General features: G+C 44.1%; 2 protein-coding genes across 6 annotated transcripts in view; one reads left to right on the forward strand and one right to left on the reverse strand.

Annotated features, from left to right (window-relative positions):
• The window catches only part of LOC139101155 (uncharacterized), a 166,145-nt gene that overhangs the window by 43,696 nt on the left and 100,191 nt on the right, over window positions 1-22,258 (reverse strand). For all 5 annotated transcript variants that reach the window (XM_070654106.1, XM_070654078.1, XM_070654069.1 and 2 more), the window contains one exon: window positions 13,869-13,982. The gene's annotated coding sequence lies outside the window, so the exon portion shown is untranslated. The remainder of the gene's footprint in view (window positions 1-13,868; window positions 13,983-22,258) is intronic.
• Window positions 1-22,258, forward strand: part of LOC139101479 (uncharacterized) — a 53,895-nt gene that overhangs the window by 14,718 nt on the left and 16,919 nt on the right. The window lies entirely within an intron of this gene.

Raw genomic sequence — 22,258 nt, forward strand, 5'->3', positions numbered from 1 at the left:
GCGCCGGAGTCGTCGCTGTGATCATCGCCGCTGACGCGGGTACATCGCGTTTATCGAGAGCCTAGATCCGTGATAAACCTGCCCGCGAGAAAATTGAGGCCGATCGAGAAACCGAAGCCGCCGGAGGAGTAAAATCCGTCGCGCGCATTTATACACACGGCGGATATAAAATTAAATCTGGCAATTAGCCATCCCGATCTATCAAACCGCGCAAACGTTAGGATACAGTTAATAAAATTTTTTTATTTTATTAATGCTTAGATTAAATTAATTATTCGTTATTAAATAATTTACTTGGGAGATATTTTGAACGTCCCGATATTATACTTTTGTTGAGATCCACCCCCGTATTAAAAAGACAAACGTGACCGACCTTCGCGTCGGTTTAACCATTGTCCTTTGAAGGATGGCAATCGTGCAGAATTACATTTCCGGATGACATTTCCAGATTTTACAACGGCAAGTGCCCTTTGGCAAATGGACGTGTCCATTTTTATTCATTTCCACGTTTATCTGCATTTTTATTGCATCGTACCGCTGCGCCACACCGATATAAATTTCACTCAATACGACACATTGATATTTACGAAAGAAAGGATAAATATACGAAGCGTGTTCACCACATTTAAATATACATGCACCGTCGAGAGCATTGTGGGCTGCTTTCTACGTCCGAATGACGTTTATTCGTGAAAGAATTATCAGGCACAGAATATGATACAGTAAGAGAGAAAAAGTGAGAAAGAGAGGAAAGCGAGTTTCAGAATTCTTTCAACAAAATTTTGGAATATCGGTCGGCGAATGATATAATCATTTCTTTCTAATCATTTATACGTCATCGCGTACACCTCGCTCTTTTTTTATTCCCTCCTTCTCTCTCTTTAAAGTTTCTATTACTCGATTAAATTAAAACAAATTAAAGCGATCGCGTATACGCGCGCATCAAAGTCATACATGGAATCCGATGTGTTCACTGTGCATTAACTCTGTTGCGTAAGGACAGATAAACACACTAACGCCCGTGCCTTTCAGACCGTCGCTATTAGCATATAATAGCATTACCGCGATAATGACATTACATAAAATTAACACTTTTTTCAGATATTATCACAAAAAAAAGCCTCGCGTTTCGCAATTTTAGTTTTTCAAGCTGTTTTACCGGATTATAGAAAACGTTATTTTTTTTAATCTTTTTTTTTTCACGGTTATGAGTTTCCGATAATCAGCGGCCCTTTATATCGGTACGTAAATCTGTATCAAAAGTTAATTGATTAAAATTCTAAAATGCAATAAAAATGTGAGATAGATTTTCAGGTATATTACTCATTTATATAAAATTTATCATAAATTTATATGAAAGGTAAAAATTAACGCGAAGCGCAGAATTACGTCAAGTGCAAAAGTAAATACGCGAGAATTCCGTTTTATTGCGAAATAAAAAGGGACGAATACTCTTAAAAGATTTAACACATTATGAAAAATAGCGTTCATAAAAGAGCGTGATACATATGTGTCAGCACTCTACGGTGAAGTAGTTGAAGTATCGCGAAGTGATTCGCTGATTTTACGCGCCATCCTACGCTCGTTTCATTACACACTTTTGTGTAATCTACCGTAGTCGGGGAGCGCGTGTAATGTTCCCATTGTCGTAGCAGGACGTTACGGGACGAGATCGTAACACGTTGGCGAATTAACTGTCGCATGAATATTAAAAACAATGGGCGGCAGGTCGCCGCGTATTGCTCGCCGCCGCGAAAGCGGGAGTTCCCGGGGGAACAATGCCCACGACTAGATTAGGCCGACGACTGTTCGGACATAATGTAATCGCTCTCGATCTAAGGCGGGGCGTGAAATTTCAAGACGCGATAAGCGAATATCGTCGGTTGCGTTTCTCGCGAGATCGCCGGTTCAGTTCAAAGCGCGAGCAAAATTTTGTCTCAATTTGTTTTCACACCCGCGAAATCGCGGATTTTTCCCCGTTTATCGAAATAAGCAAATTTTTTTTCCTTCTTTTTTGCGCGCGTACTAACTGAGACGCGCGAAGGAAAAGTGGAAGAAGCAAAATTAATTACGCGAAACTTGGACGAGATGGAACTGCACGGCGCAAGTCACCGCGTACTAAATCGAGCGGCATTAATCAACGTATAACAATAGCAAAAGCACCACGCGATCGCGAAAAGATCATAAAAATGCGCGGATAATCAGCGGAATTAATAAACGAATAGTCGTCGTCGGGCGTAAATTAAACGGTGATCTAAATGCGGAGTTAAGGCGAGTCTAATGCGGATGTTTAAGAAAATATAATAAAGAGAAATAATTCACAGGCAACCGATTTAATTTTTTATCGGCAAAATATCCCGCGCTGCGCGTCGACGTTTCCTGTTTCAGAGGAGTTATTACATCGCGGAAATCTTCTATCTTTATCCGACAAAGTTAGCAAATTCTCTAAAAATACGAAACGGGAGACTGCAAATGCCATATAAAATCCAGATCATTTTAGGCGTTAAAGGAGAAACGCCGCGAAGTAACAAAAGCGTGGGATGCTTTTTCCGCGAGCGGGGTCAAAGAAAAGGAGAATGTCCTCGCGAGTCGCGAAAATAAATCTGAGAAACAGGGTGGGAAAAGAAAGAAAGTAACACGACGGTGAAGGGAGACGGCTTCAAGCTGGCAATTTTGTTACCGACCCACAAACAACTACGGGAAGGCACGAGGGCGCGGAAGTAGACGGAGGACTAGCGATATAAATATTTAAAAGCGGTGTGCACGCAGTGTTTAAATATTAAACACTCGCTTATCCCGCGTTGGCCGTTTCCTCCCTCTGTTTGAGTACCATTTCCTGGCGAAAGAAAACCGCCCCTGTGGAGAAAGCGCTTTAAGATCTGCCCGGCAATATTAACTTCGAAAACGTGCGTTCCGTGTTCGTGGCGTGTCTCGGTTTCACGTAACAGAACGGTCATGTATCTACGAAGCTTACGCTTAAACACACCACGGTACTCGAATGCAATTCGGACCCGGCTGGCCCGGCGGACTCGGCAGTCGAGCAGGCGTTGGCATAGGTCAAGTAAGCGCAGTAAGCTAGTACGCGGCGAAAAATGTTTAGATATTTAGCTTTTCTAACTCGTTATTAGTCAGTAATAATTGTGTAGTATCTAGTACGTTTTAAGCGTTACGTTTCTGGCTCAGTACTGGAAAGTTTTGCTAGACAGCCACGAAATAAAACGCGAGCTAATCGTTAAATAACAGTCGGCTCAATTATCACTCCAGGTAGCAACAGACTTGCTAACAAAAATCACAAATGTTTTTCTTTTTTTTATATACATATATTTTTAAGATGTTTTTGCTTTGCCCCAATTCGACAAAGAGTATATATAAATAATCCCAGTTAAAATTACAGTAGAATTAAAATCATCAAGAGGCGTGAGTTAGAGAGCGAGAGAGAGTCGAGGATTAAATCAGAACTACCTAAAGTGTAAAGCCTTAAACTAGGCCGCGACAAAGTCCCGCGACTACTCCGGTCTTCGTGCGCTTCGGAACTTCGACGCGAGCTTGTAAACATCGTTAGCCGACGATCGCCTCACCTCTGCTTGTATATAATTAGATCTTGCGGAAACTCCGCTGGGAATCGCCTCGCGGCCGTGGCTAATAAGGAACTGCGAGACTTCGGGCGGTCTTTTAATTGTGGGTCTTTTCAACTTCGCCTTTAATTACAGCGGAACATATCGACTTCGTTTATCCGCGCCTCGTGACTTCAAGAATCGCAAAGCGCGGCAAAAATCTTTCTCGAGAAATCAATTAGGAAATCTTTCATCGTATTAAACAGCGGACTTCTTGAACAACAGCAAGAAATCCATTAATTCATAATTTCATTGTCGCTATTGTTAATTTTAATCCTTTAATATCGCTTAATTTTATAACACGGAGGGGGGAGGGGGAGGTGCTTTTTCCCAATAAATTTGCCAACGAGCGCCGGAACAAACGAGGAGAAAATCGTTCACGTACCACGACGACCTTCCAGCTGTAATCTAATCGCTGATCGAACTTCCGATCGATCGAGATAATGAAGGGACGCTCGGCGTTCAAGATTTTTACCGATAACGATTGACTCGCGGGCGATTAACCTCCGTAATTGCAAGGGTTAGCCAGCGATCGATACGATCGATGCTCGCGATTATAAAATAACGAAGCGTTATATATTTATGCAATTGTGTTGTTCCACGTACCGCTCATTAATACTGCACGGCAGAATTTCAAAATGTTTCACAGCATTAAAAGTGAATACTCTGAAATGTACGTACATCAAACCGTTCTACGATCTGCAATATTAATCATTTATTTATTATCTAAACTTCAATATAGCATTTTTTAATATGATTTATTCACATTCGGTAAAAAAGATTAAAGGTAATTTTTTTTTTAATTTTTTTTTTTATGTCTGGCATTATCTTCGTCAAAAATTTAAATTAGAGTTACAGATCGCGAACGAAAAGAATTCCCTCCCATGATCGCGTGTGGCCGCAAAACTTGAGCTCCCGAGTAAGAACGATCCGCTCATAAATTCAACGTCGAGCTGTCGGTTCGATAATTCGGCAGAAGTCACGTTCCGCGAAACGCTACAATGATCCGGCATGATTAAAACGAGAACGTCCGCCTCGTCGAATCCCGGGACAAAGCGTCGGCTCTCGGAATATTTCTTTTCCGTTCGCGGGGCATTCATTAAAAACAGGAACGGAGAGTTTTGACAAGCCCCGAGACTGAGTTTCAGAGAGTTTCTACGCGCGTACTTCGAGGACATTGGCCGCGAGAACCTTCCGCCCTTCGCGTTTGCCTCGCCCCGGGTAGAACAGAACGTCGAAGTGTATTACATGCCGTCAGAGTTTGTGCTCGGATTTCCCGATCAATCGAGCACACGGCGCGCTTTGTCAACCGACCTGCGCTCCCCAAGACCGGCTTTAATGGAAATTAACGCCACGAACCACTAATTGATTTCGATTATTGTCGGCGATCGATCTCGATCGTACGTGTCGTCCACGCGGAAAACCAGTTGGCCTCAAGTAAAGAACGTTATTCTCACATATAAGTCGAACAGTGATCGCGTTTAATTTAAATATATATTTTTATCTAAAATTATTTTTTTCTCACTTAAAAAAATAATAAAAAAAAAAAAAAATAAGAAATTTATCTTCGAGGAGAAAACGACTTGAACAATGATTCGACGAAATATTCGCGATTCTATTCATCTTCTCGCTGTTAACGCGCTCGCAGTAGACAGTTGAAATCGTTATCGTTGCATAAAACGAAGAGCCGTGAAATATTTCTGCCCCGGCCTTTCGGTAACCTCCGTCACGTCGCGAACTTTTGCTCTACAGCGACGATAAAGTCAATTAAAATTAATAAGGTATTTCGTGAAACGGGAAATCTCTGGCGAGTCTGTCTGTCTATTTGCTCGAGTGTATTTTCAAAACTTCGAAAGGGATTCGATCGTTCTCGAAAAGAGCGATTGCGCTCGAAACATTCTCGGAGATGCGATCTCGACGTCGTTAAAAACTTTACGTTACTTCCCCCGTCCCTTCCACTCCAATTGGTTTTCCGATATGTCTGGAAAACGGTTAATAGTGCATTGCCGTTGACGATATCGCATTTCTTATCAATTTTTCTCCGAGTCTCGTTTCTCTACCGATTTGTTGTCCCCTCCCCCACCCCTTCGCCTCTCCGCTTTCGCGGAGCTGCGTGTCTCGCGGAAGCAAAAAGAAGCGGGAAAGGTCGGGAACTATTTTTTTTTTTTCTACATTGCGAGAGAACTCGGTTTTCCACGTCGACGCGACTCTCCGCGGGTTTCCCGCTACCCCCGAAAATGGACCGAAGAAAAGTGCCTCGAGATTTTTAACGCGCTCGCGAGAAGCCGCCGAGAGAACTTTATTTACATACGCTCTCGCGCGGATTCAGCCTCGAAATTCGTTCGGATTTATTGCCGCGATCATTTTGCCCCCGTCGCCGAGTAAATCACTCTCGCGCGCGTCGCGAATATATTTTTCTAAATTCCCACCTTCGTCGCCTGCCGTGGTATGCAAACCTTCCATAAACTCGACGCTTCTCGGGGAGATTTATATAAATGCTATTTCGCAGCGTCTTGTTACTGCATCTGCTATTTAATTCACTAGATAGTACAAAAAAAAACGCGCACCCCCGCGCGCGTTATTTATTCTTAGTTCTTCTGCGTTAAAGAGAACTGTTTTACATTTAGTAACTTTCAGCAATGAACTGCAGATGTACATACATGTCTTATATAGTACTTTAAACGCTTTCCATTATTTTAAAAATAAATTTACTTTTTTAAGCAATAATTTCCATCAGCGATTATTTTATATCGTACGTTACTTTAAATTGTAAATAATTCAAGCGGCAGTATTATTTTCAATATTTAACTATATTAAATTATTTATATGTATTTTCCGAATTATTTATGCCGCGAAATAAACATTAACTTATAACATAAAAATTAAAATTTGCAAAATATTTACTGACGGAGCGATCGACAATCGCTATAATCATCGTTTTAATGTCGCGCTTATGTCGGTCACTAATCTTCCGTAAATTAATAGCGACAATGATAACAGCACGGGCTCGTGACGGGTGGGAAACGCGTGTGCGCGCGCTTATCATAGATGCAAATGAACGTTTGCGAGTGTATGCTCACCGGACGGCGAAACCGGTTTCGCAGCGAAAATAGCGAACGGTACAGTGTGATGATACTGCGACCGATTAGAGCGCGGCGACGATATTAAGACCGATTTGCCGGGCCCCGGTTTACCCTTCGCTCGAACCCAACCACGCAGAGGCATGTAACGCGAGATTAACGCAATTGCATCTTCGAGTCGCGGAGCGATCGATGCGCAGATTTCCATTTCCGTTACGTATTTCTATATACTCATTCTCATATTTTATTTCATGTACAAAGATAGTCTTGCGATAAATGTCATATTATTGTTAATAAGCTTATCGTGACATCTTTGTCTGAACACACATTTTCAAATGTTGTTTAAATAAAATATTACGTGCTCATGTAATATTCAATTTCGCGAGATCAAATCGCAACGCCGATCGTCGTTGCGCGTCCGCAATGATGCCGGAGATCTAGATTAGCGAAGGCGCGATTTAATCCCAAGGATCATAACGCTAAATCCTCTCGGGTCGATGTGGTTTCGCCGCGCAGCCACTTTTCGTTGAGGAACTATGCGAACGCTGATAAATATTTATCAGCAGGGAAGTAACCGGAGAGAAGCGATTCGCCTCGTAATCGCCTTTTGCTGGCCAATAATACGCGATTTGAGCAAACAAATGGAGAAAGAGCACAACACGTTTTAACAGCTATGATAAATGAATTATCGGAAAAATTCACTGAAAAAATAAAAGTCTAGGTCGATATTAAATAAAAAAATAAAAAAAATACTAGAACGTTTTAAAAAAAAAAAAAAAATTGAAATAGTAAAAGAGACACGTGTGATAAAAAATGAACAAGTCGCAGTTTCGTAAATTTTAACAAAACGGAATGAATTTCTCAGGCTCCCTGGGATATCTTCCAAAATATCGCGTGCAAACTTGCGAACCCCAACCAGCGTCGCTTCTCTTGTCTCGTGTACCCGACGCGGTCGCAGACACATGTCCCGTGGGGATGAGGAGTGCAGTAATCCAGGCCGGAGCCGATGAATATTCACACGTCGCTTTACGGTGCAACGAGTCATTTGAATTTATACGTACGGGCCGTCTGCCGGTTATTCTTCGCCGCGATAGCTAGCTGTATCGCCCGCGAGTTTTCGCGCGGAACACCGAATTTCGGTTGCCAGCTTTGTACAATTTCAGGATTCGTCATATCAGACGCGTAGAAAAAGATCGGCACGTTCTTTCGACATTTGTCAGCGGAATTTTTCGCGAAACTTCGCTCGAAATATTTCCTTAAAAAAGAAGCGTAGGAAAGCATCTTTTTTTTTTCTTTTTACTATCTCTGACTTTTATCTATATATCTGTTTATTAATTAATCAACTTCATCAACATCGTTATTCCCGTGGCGTCAAATAAATCCTTGTTCCAGAAAGGCTCTCCGACTTTTATCTCTGTTGTTTTATTTCAAAGCTCTCCTGATTGCTCTTTCGAGTGCAAGGAAATTGAATAAAAGCTATGTATTCATTCGCGAGCCGTATCTTTTTGACGTAATACGATCGAGCGATCGCACGGCGAACGTGTCGAGATAACACGTCGATCGCGAGCCGTCACGCGGCCGAATGAAAACGAAACGGCGATCGATTGCGTCCGGGCAGCGTGCCCATCGGGACAGGGCGAGTCCGAGAGAAGAGCGAACGAGCGGAGAATACGCGAACGAGGACCGGGTCGCCCGCACTCGCTTCGTTATTACCCGACGGGATAGATTTACGGGCCATCGCGCACGCTTCGTCACAATCGGCGCTCGTAAATAAACGTTGCCACCGCACCTTTTTTTTTCTTTTTCCCTTTTTCTTTTTTTTTTTTTTTTTTCAAAACGCAAAGCGTACGAGTGAACCCTTACTCGCATGATCCGAACGAAGTAGAAGTCCTTCGGTTGTCCCCGATTATCTGGATTTACGACGACGACGACGACGACGCCGCCGATGAAAGATTGCGCGAAACAGACGCTCATTTTTACGGCTATGCATAAAATAATAGAAACTCTCACTTTTATCTGAGATCTCACGAGATATATGGCACGCTCGGAGAATATCCCCGTGTACCTTGTGTGCTTTTTAATTTTCCACACGTTACCGTGCCCGCTAGCGTGTACCTCTCGCATGTAAATAAACCGTAAAAAAAAGACCCAGAACAAATAATTAAAAAATTATTTCTAGAAATTCTAGATATAACTTGAGTAGTATAATCAATTTTTTTAAATATTTTTTTTCATTAATTTACTTATTAATTCTTTCTTCTCGCGGCTAACTTAGTCACAAAAACGCATTAATAAGCGCAGGCACAGTATTGCGGGCAACTATCCCACGTCCAATCATTCCATCGCGAGAATAGTGACAATCCGCCAAATAAATCGCGCATCTAGCTTGCATTTCCTGGCGGTGACTTTCGCGTATATTTCTGACCCGTTCCACGAATCCGCGATAAATAAACGAGCGGCGAGCGAGCCATCGGTGTTTCGCGCGCGTGTCATCTTCCGCCGTGAATTTCGAAGCGAGCGAAATAGATTTCACCGGTAAAGAATTCACGAGCAGGACAGCGCGGAGCCTCGCGCTTTTAGTCCGGATTGTCGGCGCGCGACAGCGACGATTTACGGATTCGGTGACGCAAATAATTACGGCCCGTCCCCGGGCCGGTCGATCCGCGTTCGCGCGAATGCATCATCGATACGACGTGGAGGCCGTGGTCGTACCTATGACCGTTGGACCACCTGTGCTCGCGAGTTATCGCTTCCCGTTTATCGATTCGTCACCGAATTACTGCCCGAGCAATCAGTAATTAACCCGCCGTTACCGATAAAACGCGCTCCATAAATATTTCTTCGAATTAGCTACTGATCACGCGATTATTTCTCTCCGACTGTTTGCAGAAGGAGATGAAACTTTGTTTCACGGGAATTAATTAATTCTACGGAAAGATGTAAATTAAAACAATTCGCAAAAGTACACGTCTCACTCGTCGAAACGCGGTAAGTGGTTATCGATAGGGTTCGAAGGGACAAAGCGAATTAGAGGGGAAAAAAAAAAAAGAAGAGTTTGCTCGCGCGTCCCACATTGTTTCATCGAGAGCGCATTTCGTTACGCCGCGTCGACCGCACGTCGTTCAACGGGCACGTTTATCGGCGCGGTTATCGCCGATTGTTGTTGCCAGTATCGGGCCGGCGGGCGCGAGCACACGTGTGGATAAATTCCTGGTCCGGCCACCGCGGGCGGATCGACACCGGGACCCCCGAATGTCCCCGCGAGCGTGCATACAAAAGCAGCGACGGCCGCTGCAGCTGACACGTCCTTCCGCCGCCGACAAACGAGCGCGATTGAAGTTCCAGGGGAATTAAACCGGCCGAATTTTAGGTACCGTGCACGCAGTAGGAAAAGCCCCGGTTTCTCGTCTCGAAAGTAAATAAGCCTCGATAATAGCGACAGCTGCTGCAAATAAAATCTTACACCGCGAATCTGAATTTCCTTCCCTCGGAATTTCTAACGAAATTACAAAAAGTAGGATTCAATTCGTTTTGACCCGATAATTAACTCGCTGACTTTATCATCATTATTATTATTATCTGACAAAATAATATCAACCTGATTATAATTAGAAAATTATTGATTTGACTCGTTATGATTTGGTAATTAACGTGCTAGCTTCATTGTCATTATCGTTATCACGTAATAAAATAATATAATGTTAGCTTGATCACGATCCATTTGTTTAACTTTGTGCGCGCGGTTTATTTTTATACTGGTTGATACGATTTGTTTCGTTTATTTTTTAGTAATGATAATGCAATCTTGAAAGTATGACACGTGGTTATTTCATACGAAAAAAATCGGTAAAAATTTTTTTCCGAAGCTCTCGAAATTCTAGCTATGATGTTGCGCAAGATGTAATAATATTATGCGAACACGTGAGAAGCAAATCAATACCAGCGTTCCACCATCACTTGATGTGCTGATTTGAATTTTTAACGCGCACCGATCGATATAATAGAGACGCGGTAGGTTTTTGAAAAACATCAAAAGAGACAGCTAAAAAAGAAAACGATGAGAAAACTGGCGCGAGTAACGCATAACGAATGATCGCTGACCGTAAAAAATTAATAATTAAATAAGTCATATTTAATGATCAATGCTTTCTACTCCGAAGGAGAATTTAGAAAAATAATTAAAAAAAAAGTAGTTTCTACAAATGAATATTCTGCATGCAACGAGAACTCCGCGGCAATAAAAGAAAAGCGGAGATATTGATTTCACGTATATGGAATTATTAAATGATAGACGACGAGGCGGCCAGCATCAATAAAGAAACGCGAAGTAACAAGCAAATAAGCAATAAGCGATAAAAAGAAGAGTACGAATAAACATATCGGCTTTTCCGAGCGACGCGGCGAGATCGCAGAGAGAGGGAGAAAAAAGGGGAGAATTCCTTTCACGGACGGTTATCGATGACGGTGCCGAGCGACGAGAAAGTTTCGATAAAGAGTAGCGGCTTGCAAAATCACGCCGGCTCTCGATATTGAATATTCATGCGAGGCGGGATCGCCTCGCTCCGCCTCGCAACGCGCGCTCGTTCTCCCTCGCTCGCTCGAGAAATCGTCGCTCTTCCGCGCGAAATCCTAAGGTCCCCGATACCCGATACCGCCGATTCGCGCGCACGGCGAACGTGTTTATCGAGGATTTCTGACGAAATGGGATACATCTCTCCCCCGCGACACTCGCGCGTGATTATCGAACGCGCGGAGAGCGCGAATGCTTTTATGAAATCTGCACGGCGCGCGTCTCCTCTCGATATAAATGGCGATAAAACAAAATTCCTACTTCTTTCCGCGTTACATATCAACGCGATGTCGATATAATATTATTGTTAATAATTGCGAAGTATTGTATTGCCGTCAAGAGATGACATATTACTCCAAAAATCTCTCTCTTTTTTTTTCTTTTTTTTTTAATAAATTGTAAAATATAGTTTTTTTTACATTTGTATCGTTTTCATTTCCGGTAATGATTCATTCGATATTTGGTAATAAATTTCTTTTCTCAAACGGCACGTGCGATGATTTAAGAGGGCGCAATAAAATAGACTGGAATAGAAAAGAGTTCGCCGATTTACAAGCCGTCGACTTATTACCCGAGTTCTCTTGAACAATTTCGCGCGGTAGATTGAGAAAATAAAAAAATAATAAAAAAAACAGACGCGCGCCGTCGTGTAAAAAAACGTACTTTTTCATCAGCGAAATTCCAGAAATCCTGAACGAGATCTTAGCCAACAAAGAAAAGCGTGAAGATAGAAGCTTTTCAGTAGCCCAAATTAGCGAAAAATAACGCGAGAGTCCGCCGCATTTACTCCAGAATTCTTCGTATCGGCGAAAATCGCAACAGTCTCCCGGCAAATTTGCGAAAATCAAATTAATATCGCAAAATGCAATTAATTGAGTATTTAATTCTCTATATGAAAAACATTTTGATCGGCGCTATGGATGACATTCATCGAGAATACACGATCGGATCCGCGGTTTTCATACGCGGCGTTAAACCTGTATATTTATTTTAAATAAAACACGTTCGAAGATTGTGCTCGGCCGCGATATAAATTGGCGTCGAAATAAATTGTGCCGAATTACGGCGAGTTTTGCGCGTGTATTGCCCCCATGACGCGCGTGGCACGTTCATCGATCGGAACCGCGAAGCACCCTCGTATCTGGCTCGCGAGATTCGCTTTAACCGCGGACATCGGCACCCATTTGCGCACGAGCGAAGCAAACACGCGCGATGGGAAGAGCGCGAGAGCACTTACGGCTTCCGCGACAGCGTGTGCCTTGAAGCGCGATGAAGGAGCGGCGACAAAACATGAATAAATGCATCTTCTCCGCGCCGCGACAAGAGAAACGGCATCTCTCACTTTTTCCCTCTCTCTCTCTTGCTCTTTCGCGCGCGCCAACCTGGCGGATAAAACTTTGTCTCCCGTGGAGGATGCTGCCCCGGGTCCATTCGACGCGACGGGAAATACCCGGCGCGGCGATCCGGGATGCGCGGCTCGCTCGAAAAGCACAGCTGGGAAGAAAACGGTCGTTGCGCGCGAGAAAGCTCTATCCGCCGGCGACCATGAATTTTGATGGATCTGCATTCCCCCGCGGAGCTTTCGACCAGAACGACGCCGATTTGCATTATGCAATTTACGCGCGCGCATAGTTTCGAGACGTATACGTGGCCGCGCACGCAAAATAGGACGAACGAGTGTGCGCCTCGTCCCTTTTTCTTTTCCCTTTATGTACCCTTTTATTATTTCCCCGAGTCGCGACCCCTCTTCGCGCGATGCAGTTGTATAATGCAATCGCACGCGTCCCGAACGTTGCCCCGAATAAAAATGACGAAAGCGTTCTTAAACAAATGTATCGGGGGGGGCAATAAAGCTCTTTCGCGAATAATGAATTCCAGAGAAGGGAATCATTTTTTTTGCTAAACGCTAATGTGGCAAAAATCGATTATTTCAATCGCACCTCCGTCTTTGCATTCGCAATTGGCAGCCGGCAATAGGAAACTGTAAAAAGTCCGGAGAAGGTGTTCTCATTGCCAAGTAAACGAAATTCTAATGTAAACGAGCCTATTTGTATTCCCTCCATTATTACGCGATAACGGCAGCCACCCAGCACTTTCGAAATTTCTTTTGTAACGATGCCAGTGATAGTAATGCTCACAATGATTTTAGAGACGCAATTAAGGAAATGCGTCGGAGATCCGAACAGAATGCACGGATAATTTTCCACAAATGTTTAATTAAAAAAAAAAGAAGACTAACATCCGATGAATATCCCACCCGAACGTCTTTGTACCGTATAGCGCTTATAAATAACGATTTAATTGTGCAAGTGCGCGCGTTAGTTAACGAACGTATACACGTAATCTCATATTCACCGACATCTGACGCAAGTTACTACGCTTCGACGAGCGTTCTTTAATCTCTCTTTCTCCCCTCCGAAAGGATTAACGACTAATTACCGCCTCGCGTGTAAGGGCGGTGCGCGCGGCGCGGATATTTTCACGCTCGGAAGAACACGGCGGCGATCCTGATTTTATGCAGTAAAACACGGAGAGGCGGACGGGGCAGACTCCGCGCGACGTATATGCGCGAGGTATGTACAAGGTAAACGAAAGATTTCCTACCTGGTGTGGCTGCAGGGTGTCGGGGACGGGCTCCGAGGCTATTAGCCAGCTGTGCTTACAGGGCGCATAAGCGCAACCTCCACCTCCGAGCTACGCCGGCTTTGTCTTTGTATCCTGGAAGGAGAGAAAAATAGCAGGGATGAGTTTTACATTCGTCAAGTAGCGCCGTATGCGTTGTAACTTACTCAATTAAATACAAAAGGGGATGAACTCGCTCTTAAATCACCGACGGTCGCGTAAGAGTTTAAAAACGTCGGCAGGCAACATTAATCGTATCACAAAACCATTAGCTAATTATTTATTCTTCACTTGCACGTATACTTTAAACTGCGTGAACAAGTGAGGCCTTTGACTTCAGCGTGAGAAAAGAAAATCGGGGCTGCGAAATACATTCCACGGCATCGCGAAGGGCTGAGAAAGAGATCCTTTACTCCTCTTTATGTTTTAATCCATTACTTAATGCTGATAGGGCAGAAAATAATTAAAGAATTAGCGGCGGATTGCGCCATTACGGGATACCGTGGACGCGATGTAAGTGGCCAGGTGATACTTTAGATTTACGTCGTTCGAAAGTTTATATTAGATTTCATATTTAATGCAACGCGCACCGTGGCCGTTGCGTCACACCGCGCGGCACCGCCTCCGAGATAAATTATTTATACCGCCGGGCTTTGTCTTCGTCCGCTCGCTGGAAGGGTGGCGACGAGGCACCGGCGCTCGTTGAGAAAAACGGATGATCGGCGTAGGAACTATGATAAAGCCCCCGCTGTGAGTGAAAATCGCGTCGATCTTTACGAGCGCTCGCGGCCGGGGACACGAAGACGCGCGGAATATTTCTTTGTCGAAGGAGGACGTTGAACCTCGGCTCGCCCTTCTATCGTACCCGTCGCGCTGTACCAGCGATCGCTATATTGCATCAAACGAAATCGCAGCGGCATTACGTCGAACTTAAAAAGCTTTCCTTAAAAATTTCACAATAATATAATCTCGGCCAAGTATTTAAGAATCTAAGAATTAACGTCTCGAAACCGAATAAGGCTCCTTTAATTATTTTATATATTTTATGCTTAAATTATTGCTTTATACCATTTTATACGTTTAACTGTCGCTCATGCGGAAATTTGCTTAAAGCGTGGTCGGAACTGCGGGGCGCGTGGCGAAGAAGCATAATTCGCTCGACATCGGGATGCATACGTGACGGGAATTTCGCTTGCCGGTTACTTATTGACCGAGATGGCGCTTACGAAACCATTAATAACGCACAAGAGGGTAATTTCCCACCGCGAGAGAGGGACATTGGCCCTTATTGCCGCGCTTGCCGGGCACTGCCTCGCGGCGGGGCACAATGAAGGGCCATCAATTACCTTACGGGCCCTTCGCGATCGAATGAAGCTATTAAGACGGACCGGAGAGATACCGGTGTCGAGCTCGTAATCCCCGTTACAGCTTTTCTCGCGGATGCCTGGGCTCCTCGCACACCGACGCGGAACGATTTAATAGCTCCCTTCCCTCCCTCCCGTACCCTCGATAATAAAGATCCCACGCCGCTACTCGGTGACTTTTTGCCACTGATATCCGCCGCACGATAAAAAAATCGACGCGACAATCGCGAAAAGAGCGGCCCCGTGTATTAATTAGGCGATGATTCACGCAGTTATTACCTTAATTAACCTCGCGTCAATCGCCATCGAGGCCGATAAGGAAACATATTTACATAACGAAGCCCCACCGTCGGACGTGAAATTAAATTTTCTCACAACTATCATTTGCATAAATTTACTGAATTTGTCACAGCGGAATATTACACCTCATTAAAGTAAGCAATATTTTTTACGGTGCGGTTGCGCGACGAATTGCCTCGTCCAACTCTATTTACAAGCTGGCAAGCAAAGTCTCATTGCAATTACGCGAATTAACCGACGATCGTGACTCGGATCGCTCGGAGAAAATAGATTATGCCGGGTGATTCAATTAAACCGAGTATGCAAGCTCAAGACGGCGAGCCCGAGTCGCAGCTTCGCAACTTAGCAGCGAAAAGATCGTTTTCCGTTCGCTCGGGCGATGAGAAATGTAGAAATCTTTCTCCACCGCTCGATACGTTTTTCACGCCACTCCCCGCGATTCGCGACGCTATCCCCAAATAAATTTAAATGTCCCTGGAACTCGTTCCCGCTGACTCAGCCTCTCGCGTATATGGACCGCGAAAAGTGTGGGCGAGATCTTTTCCGACCCGACAACGAAGACTTTTCTAAATCCGCGCATTTAAAAATCACTCTTTACGAAGAAAAAAAAAAAGAAGGAAAGTTTTACCATTCAGAAGAAATACTGAGAACATTCTCTTTTACACTTTTCTATTAAAGAAGTTAATAAAATACTATTTTTTTTAAATTAGCTGCTTCCGAAATTTTTCATTGCTATAATTGAGCCTTTCGCGTTTTATTAAACCTTGTTGAGATATGCGAACGCAATTTAATGTGCACGGGAACGCACATGGCGGATAAGCGGAAGTAATGAGAAAGTGAGATGAAATAGTACAAGGGAGAACCTGGAAAAGGGTCGGCGGAGTGAGAAATGAGTGGACGAAGGGAGTTTGTTGGAACGGTTGCGACCGCTTTTAGCCACCTACTTCCAGTTCCCGTTCTTTCGCCGCGCTCGATTAATTACTAAAGTTCAGCGCGAAAACATTGGTCCGTTTATTCGCGAACTTATTAGTAGTCTATTACTTACTTACGACCGTTCCAATATTGGAAATCAAAATCGTCTGAGTTGCAATTAAATTCAATGAAATGAATTTAAGTGTTAGCGCGCCTAAATATTTTTCACGCCTAAATATTTATCACGCCCATACGAGTTTGATTGTCAAACTGATAATAAATGCTGACTACGGAAATTTCTCAACGATAAAGAATGTACCGTAATTCGCTGCATGATTTCGATTGATTGACAATACGTAAAAAAATAAAATATTAATTTACCAATCTTTCGAATGCAATAATAAAGCTTTTCTACGACAAAATCGTCCTCTATATCGCATAGTTATAAGCTGCTAGTTTTTCGTATCAAGTCTTTCGTGCCGAAGGGCGCGCTGATACTCGATGCTTTCTTCAGCTTCCGCAACGGTATCGGATTCGCCACAGCGTTTCTTCCTCCGTGCTAATCCGCTTCTCGCATGCAAATGCGGCAATCCTGTTCGTTAGCGCGTAATATCCTCGGCCGTGGAAAACATGTTACTTTCGAAACGCGCGTCATTAGCGCGCTACGTACGATAAGCCAACGCGTGCTCGTTTGCCCACGAACTTGGAGAACGTCGAACGCATGACATCACTCGACCTCGCATCTGCCCCGCTCGCTCTATTCCCGACTCCCGCACACCCATGCGGTTAGGTAATACTTAATGGGTTATATGCGCGGGTAAATACACGCGCTGACCTCGTTACCGCCATCGCCAGCGCGAGGTATCATGCGAAAAAGATCCAATCCGGAGGGAAATAATTCAATTGTGGCCCCATCCACCGAATCACGACAGTTCGCATCAGGAAAAAAAAAAAAGGGGGTCAACCTCAAATTGAAAACGTTATTTATTCTCACATATACGCGAAACAACGATTGCATTAATTTGAATATTCTGAATTCTAATTACCTTCAAAGCGAGAAAAATTAATTTCAGATTGAAGCCTTGCGTATTTTTAAATTGACGGTGCTAATACTCGAAAATTGCGGACTGTATTTTCCGTCTGCGTGACTTTGCGCAATTAAGTGATTTAAATCCGAAGGTGCTGCGTCAAATAAACGAGAGATTATCCGCGATTTCTTTCCGCGGAAGCCAGATAAAGGTTCTCGAAATCGTTTAAGAGCTACCGCGGCTCGGGAGATAGCGAGGGAAGTAAGTGAACAGTTCTGACAGGATAAATTTGCAAGTCCGTGCCGTATTTGTCGCGGCTGCGAGCGGAGTGATAAAACATCATCGAATTTATCGGCGTCAGGAGAGAACGCCGTATCCGGCGGTCAGCGTTAATTACTTCGCGGCCCGGGCGCAAATTAGTTGCCCGTTACAGCCGTAGCGCGCGCGCCGCGGCTCTACATTTATTTCAGGCGTGAGATTCGTTATCGATTTGTTTCCGCCGCGACTGGAGACTCTCGATTACATCGTCAATACGCAACAATACGTCCGCGCCGTCCTGCCGTAATTCGCAAATTTGCATAAACGTTCGATAAATTTACACGCCAAATTAAATTCAACCCGCGGCGGCCGGCTCTGACGCTGAAAAGACTAAAAAAAAATAATTAAAAAAAAAAAAAAGAAAGTTTATATGTCCTTTATTAATTAGAAAACCAAGCAAAAAGAAAGTCAACGCACTTCTCTCTCGAGCGAGCAAAAAGAATCTTAAAAGTCTAATCCGTCTCGTTTAAATGTTCTCATCTCGATTTAAAAAGCCAGGATGTTTCTCGCGACGACCTAATTCGACGGGCTCGAACGGTGACGACAGCATTCGCAACTTTCGCGAAAATCACTCGACGGCACCGAAGTTCGCATACGTTTTTAATTGTTTTATAATAGCCGTAATACTTCCGCGAAAATGATATACTGTTTGCGCGATAAGTTAAACTGCAACACCAAGCGGCGGCTTTCGCAGCGAGCGTTAACAAACACATGAATTACGAATGTTTGCCCGCGATTACGTATCACGATACCGTTTTCTCCCCTACGCTTTTGTGCTCGGTAAATAAATTCGCCCGCGAAAGGGAGTATTACGGCGGTTTGAATATCTGAATATTCCCGCGAACTTCTCCACTTCGCGCGGAAGATATCCCGCGGCGTCCCCTGTTCTTTTAATTAAAAAGTTTCGCGCTGGAGACGGAGGTCCAGGGGCAAGATTCCTGTTGATCGTCCGTTAAACAAACTTATCGAATGAAATTGCGATGTAATCCCCGGTTACAAAGAGCCGCGGCCTGTTAATCCTGTACATCGGTAACGTTCGCAAGGCGGATTCATTTGTATTCATAATATCCACAGAAAAAGACTGCGCATTTATTATCTACCTTCTGTTACCTCCGCTCGCTCCCGCCCTCTTCTTTTTTACATGGATTAAATTTCCCTTTTAAAGCTTAGAGCTTACTTTATTAGCTTGTTATTTCACGAGAGAAGTTTTTAAAAACAATTAGATTTAAAGCAGTGTGTATAGAGAAAATCGTCTCGAGCGAAGACGTCAGGCGGCTAATTTATGCGGAATCGCGATAATAATGTAATCGTATAAATTATCATCTAGAACCTATAATTGCTTTACCGATACGGGGATCGCGTTTCGTGCTTCAGACTTTCCTGCGGGTTATTTTAGTTAATAAAAAAAAAGAAAAAGAAAAAAAAAAAGCATACGTACATAACTTACGTGGTCGCGCGATTGCGTTTCGATTGTTTCGGCCCCAGCTATAATTATTTCGTACAAATAGGTAGAAAAATAATAAAAGCGTTTTTCTCTCCGAATCTAATTATCGATAGATCGGTTCGACGAAACCGCTCAGGTGCGCACAAAAAGAAAGAAAAAAAAAGAGAGAGAGAACGGAGGAATGGAAGTAAAGTTGAAGATACGGGGCGCGAGAGAGAAGATTGGATCGGTCTCGATCCCCCTTTAACGGCGAAGGAAAGTTAAGTGAGACTACCGGCGAAAAGATGAGAGGGTGGAAAGTAAGTAGGCGAGAGGGGGGCGGGTAGGCGGGGAGAAACTGCAGTGAACCCTCGGGCGAAGTCACGGGATAACGGAGAATATTTTCCCCTCGAAAATCGCGTACGGCGCTCTGCAGCTCGTTATAAGTTGCTCGTCCACCGTCTTATTCGCGCGGCGTCCACGTCACATTGCTGCAAGGTGATTCTTTCAGATTTTCGCGAGCGAATCGCGCGAATGGTCGCGGCGGGAGACGCAGTTTATCGCGTTGTATTCCGTAAGGCTGCGCTCTCGCGTTTTGCATGACGTACCGTTTCGACCCGATCGTACCTCGCTCGGGCGAGGCGGAGACACGCTTCTCGCGCTTTTCGAGCTAACAAGCGAATTCCCCGATTCCGACGGACGCGATCTCGGGAAGTAATGGCTTTAAAGCTTCGCCGTGCATTCGGTCTCGAGGCTCTTCTCGGGCGTCGGTGGGATCGGTGACTTCGCCGCGTCGCGCGTTGCTGGAGAGACAAAACGAGAGACGAGAGGGAGTTTCGTCCCACGATTCCACGTACCTGGCCTGACGTCACCGGTTATTTATGCATCGGCAAGTAACGGCTGGCCGCCGATTTCGCCGTCCACCTAAGAATACCCGCGCTCCTTCTCTTCTTTCCCCTCTCGCCCATCTCGCGCCGCCGCGCCGTTCTCTCTGCCCGCGCGACTGCCAACACGTGAGACAGTGCGGCTGACTCGGCCAGCTCTCGTCTCGTGCTTGTACCACGAGCTACATCGGGAGAAAGCCCACGCAACTTCGGAAGTTCATGAGAACGCGGGGCGGCGCGAAGCCGCCAGAATCGCGATACGTAACAATCGATTCAATCCCGCAATTACACGTAGTTGACGGAGGCAGTTTCTCCCGCGCGGACGAAACAAAAGTGATCCTGAACTTTCACAGGAGTTCCAGTTCGCGAAACGAGAAGACGAAGCGCGGGATTTAATATCTCCGTCGGTTGCCTATTACGAAACGTTACATAATAGTACATTGCATCAACACGAAACTTTTTTTTCATTTTTTCTTTTTTCTTTTTTTTTTTTTTTCCTTAACACCTATTGACCTCGAATTTATTATGCTTTAACGTCCCGTTATATTCTTATGTGCCTCGACTGTAAACGGGTTTCTCACAAACGCACGTGTTTCCGTTCGCGAAACTCCGCTTTCATCAGCGTGACAAACGAATTAAATGGTTAGAGCTAAAGTTTTGTTGATAGTGAAATTAAATTTGATTACGTTAGAATTTCTAATCAGATAAAACGTCAAGTAAAATTCAAATAAAAATTCAGAACTAATTAGCAAATTATGATAAAAAAATTATAAATTAATATAAATTAATAGATATAATTAAACGATGCGGAAACGAGAGAACCAAAATTAACTTGTTTTCACTCGCAATAAGTGGCAGGTTTACGAAAAATGTTTCGAGCATCGCAAGTCGATAAAATATTCGATTGACGCGGGCTATTCAGCCGTGAAATTTGAGCGCTGATATCTCGAGCTGTTCGATCATGTAATTCGTTAAAATCCGTATTGAGTTCTAATTGAAACCGCTATGTGAGAATAGCGTACGTTTAATTGTTCCGTTGTCATCGAATAACCAATGGTTGACTGCAATTAGATATTATCATGAAAATGCTAGAAATGATTGTCCGTAGGGATTAATTTCGGTATAAACGACGAGTTCCATTCTCTAACCAAAGTCAATGCCGCGATGCCGCGATGTCCGCAATGTTTGCACATCGTTTATTTATTCCGCGGCAAACGCCGTAGAAAAATTTATAAATATAAAATTGCACTTGAAAAAAAAAAATTTAATTGATTTGCACGAACGATTGTTCGTGCGATTCTACGCGTGATTTTTATAAAATCATCTCTATGGCCCGCAACGTTTAAAGACGCGATATATCGCTTTCATCTCCAAATTTCGGAACAGTATAAAAATTCCCTCGACACAAATAAATCCATCGGGACGGTTCGCGCGTTGCATACCGGCGCAAGCGCGCAGCGTCACGCGACACGTCAATAACAAGAATTATTAACGCTTACGTGTGCAAAGCGGCACGCGATGCCAGGAAATCGGCGCCCGTTAAATCAACGCAAATTACACTCTTAGCGAGTTCTGGGCGTCGCGGATGCCGAAGCCTTTTCCGCATGTTACCATCGATATCGATATCCGAGTTTCCGTATTTAAAAATACCCGAACCGTAATAGTTTTATTTTCGCCGCTCGCAGCGGCGCACAGCTTAGCAAGAGTGGATTTAAATCACCGCGATTGTTTTCTTTTTCTATTTTCCGAGACGCTGCCCTCCTCTTTTTTTTTTCTTCCCCGGGATGTAATTCCACGTGTAAAATGTAACGAAAAAGTATGGGGGGAGGGAAAAATAAAGTGGCTCGCGGGCGGAGGAGCTCGCGATGAACGGGGAAATCCGCGCGATTTATGCACGTCGGCAGATAAAACTAAATTAATGCGCGCACGGCCACCTGCAGCCCGCCGGATAATAATCAGCCATCAGCCATGTCGGAAAAGATTATCGTAAATTCCATCATTTGCCCGACTCGTCGAACGTCGTTCTCGCTCTCTCTCTCTCTCTCTTCCTTTCTCTCGAGTCTGCCGGTTTCGATTCGCCGCCGATATCGAGTTCCGGGATTTACTCGTGCGAGAATGGACTCCGGAATTTTCGCGTAATGTA

The sequence above is a fragment of the Cardiocondyla obscurior genome, linkage group LG01 (genome assembly GCF_019399895.1).
Source record: "Cardiocondyla obscurior isolate alpha-2009 linkage group LG01, Cobs3.1, whole genome shotgun sequence".
Taxonomy (NCBI): Eukaryota; Metazoa; Arthropoda; class Insecta; order Hymenoptera; family Formicidae; genus Cardiocondyla; species Cardiocondyla obscurior.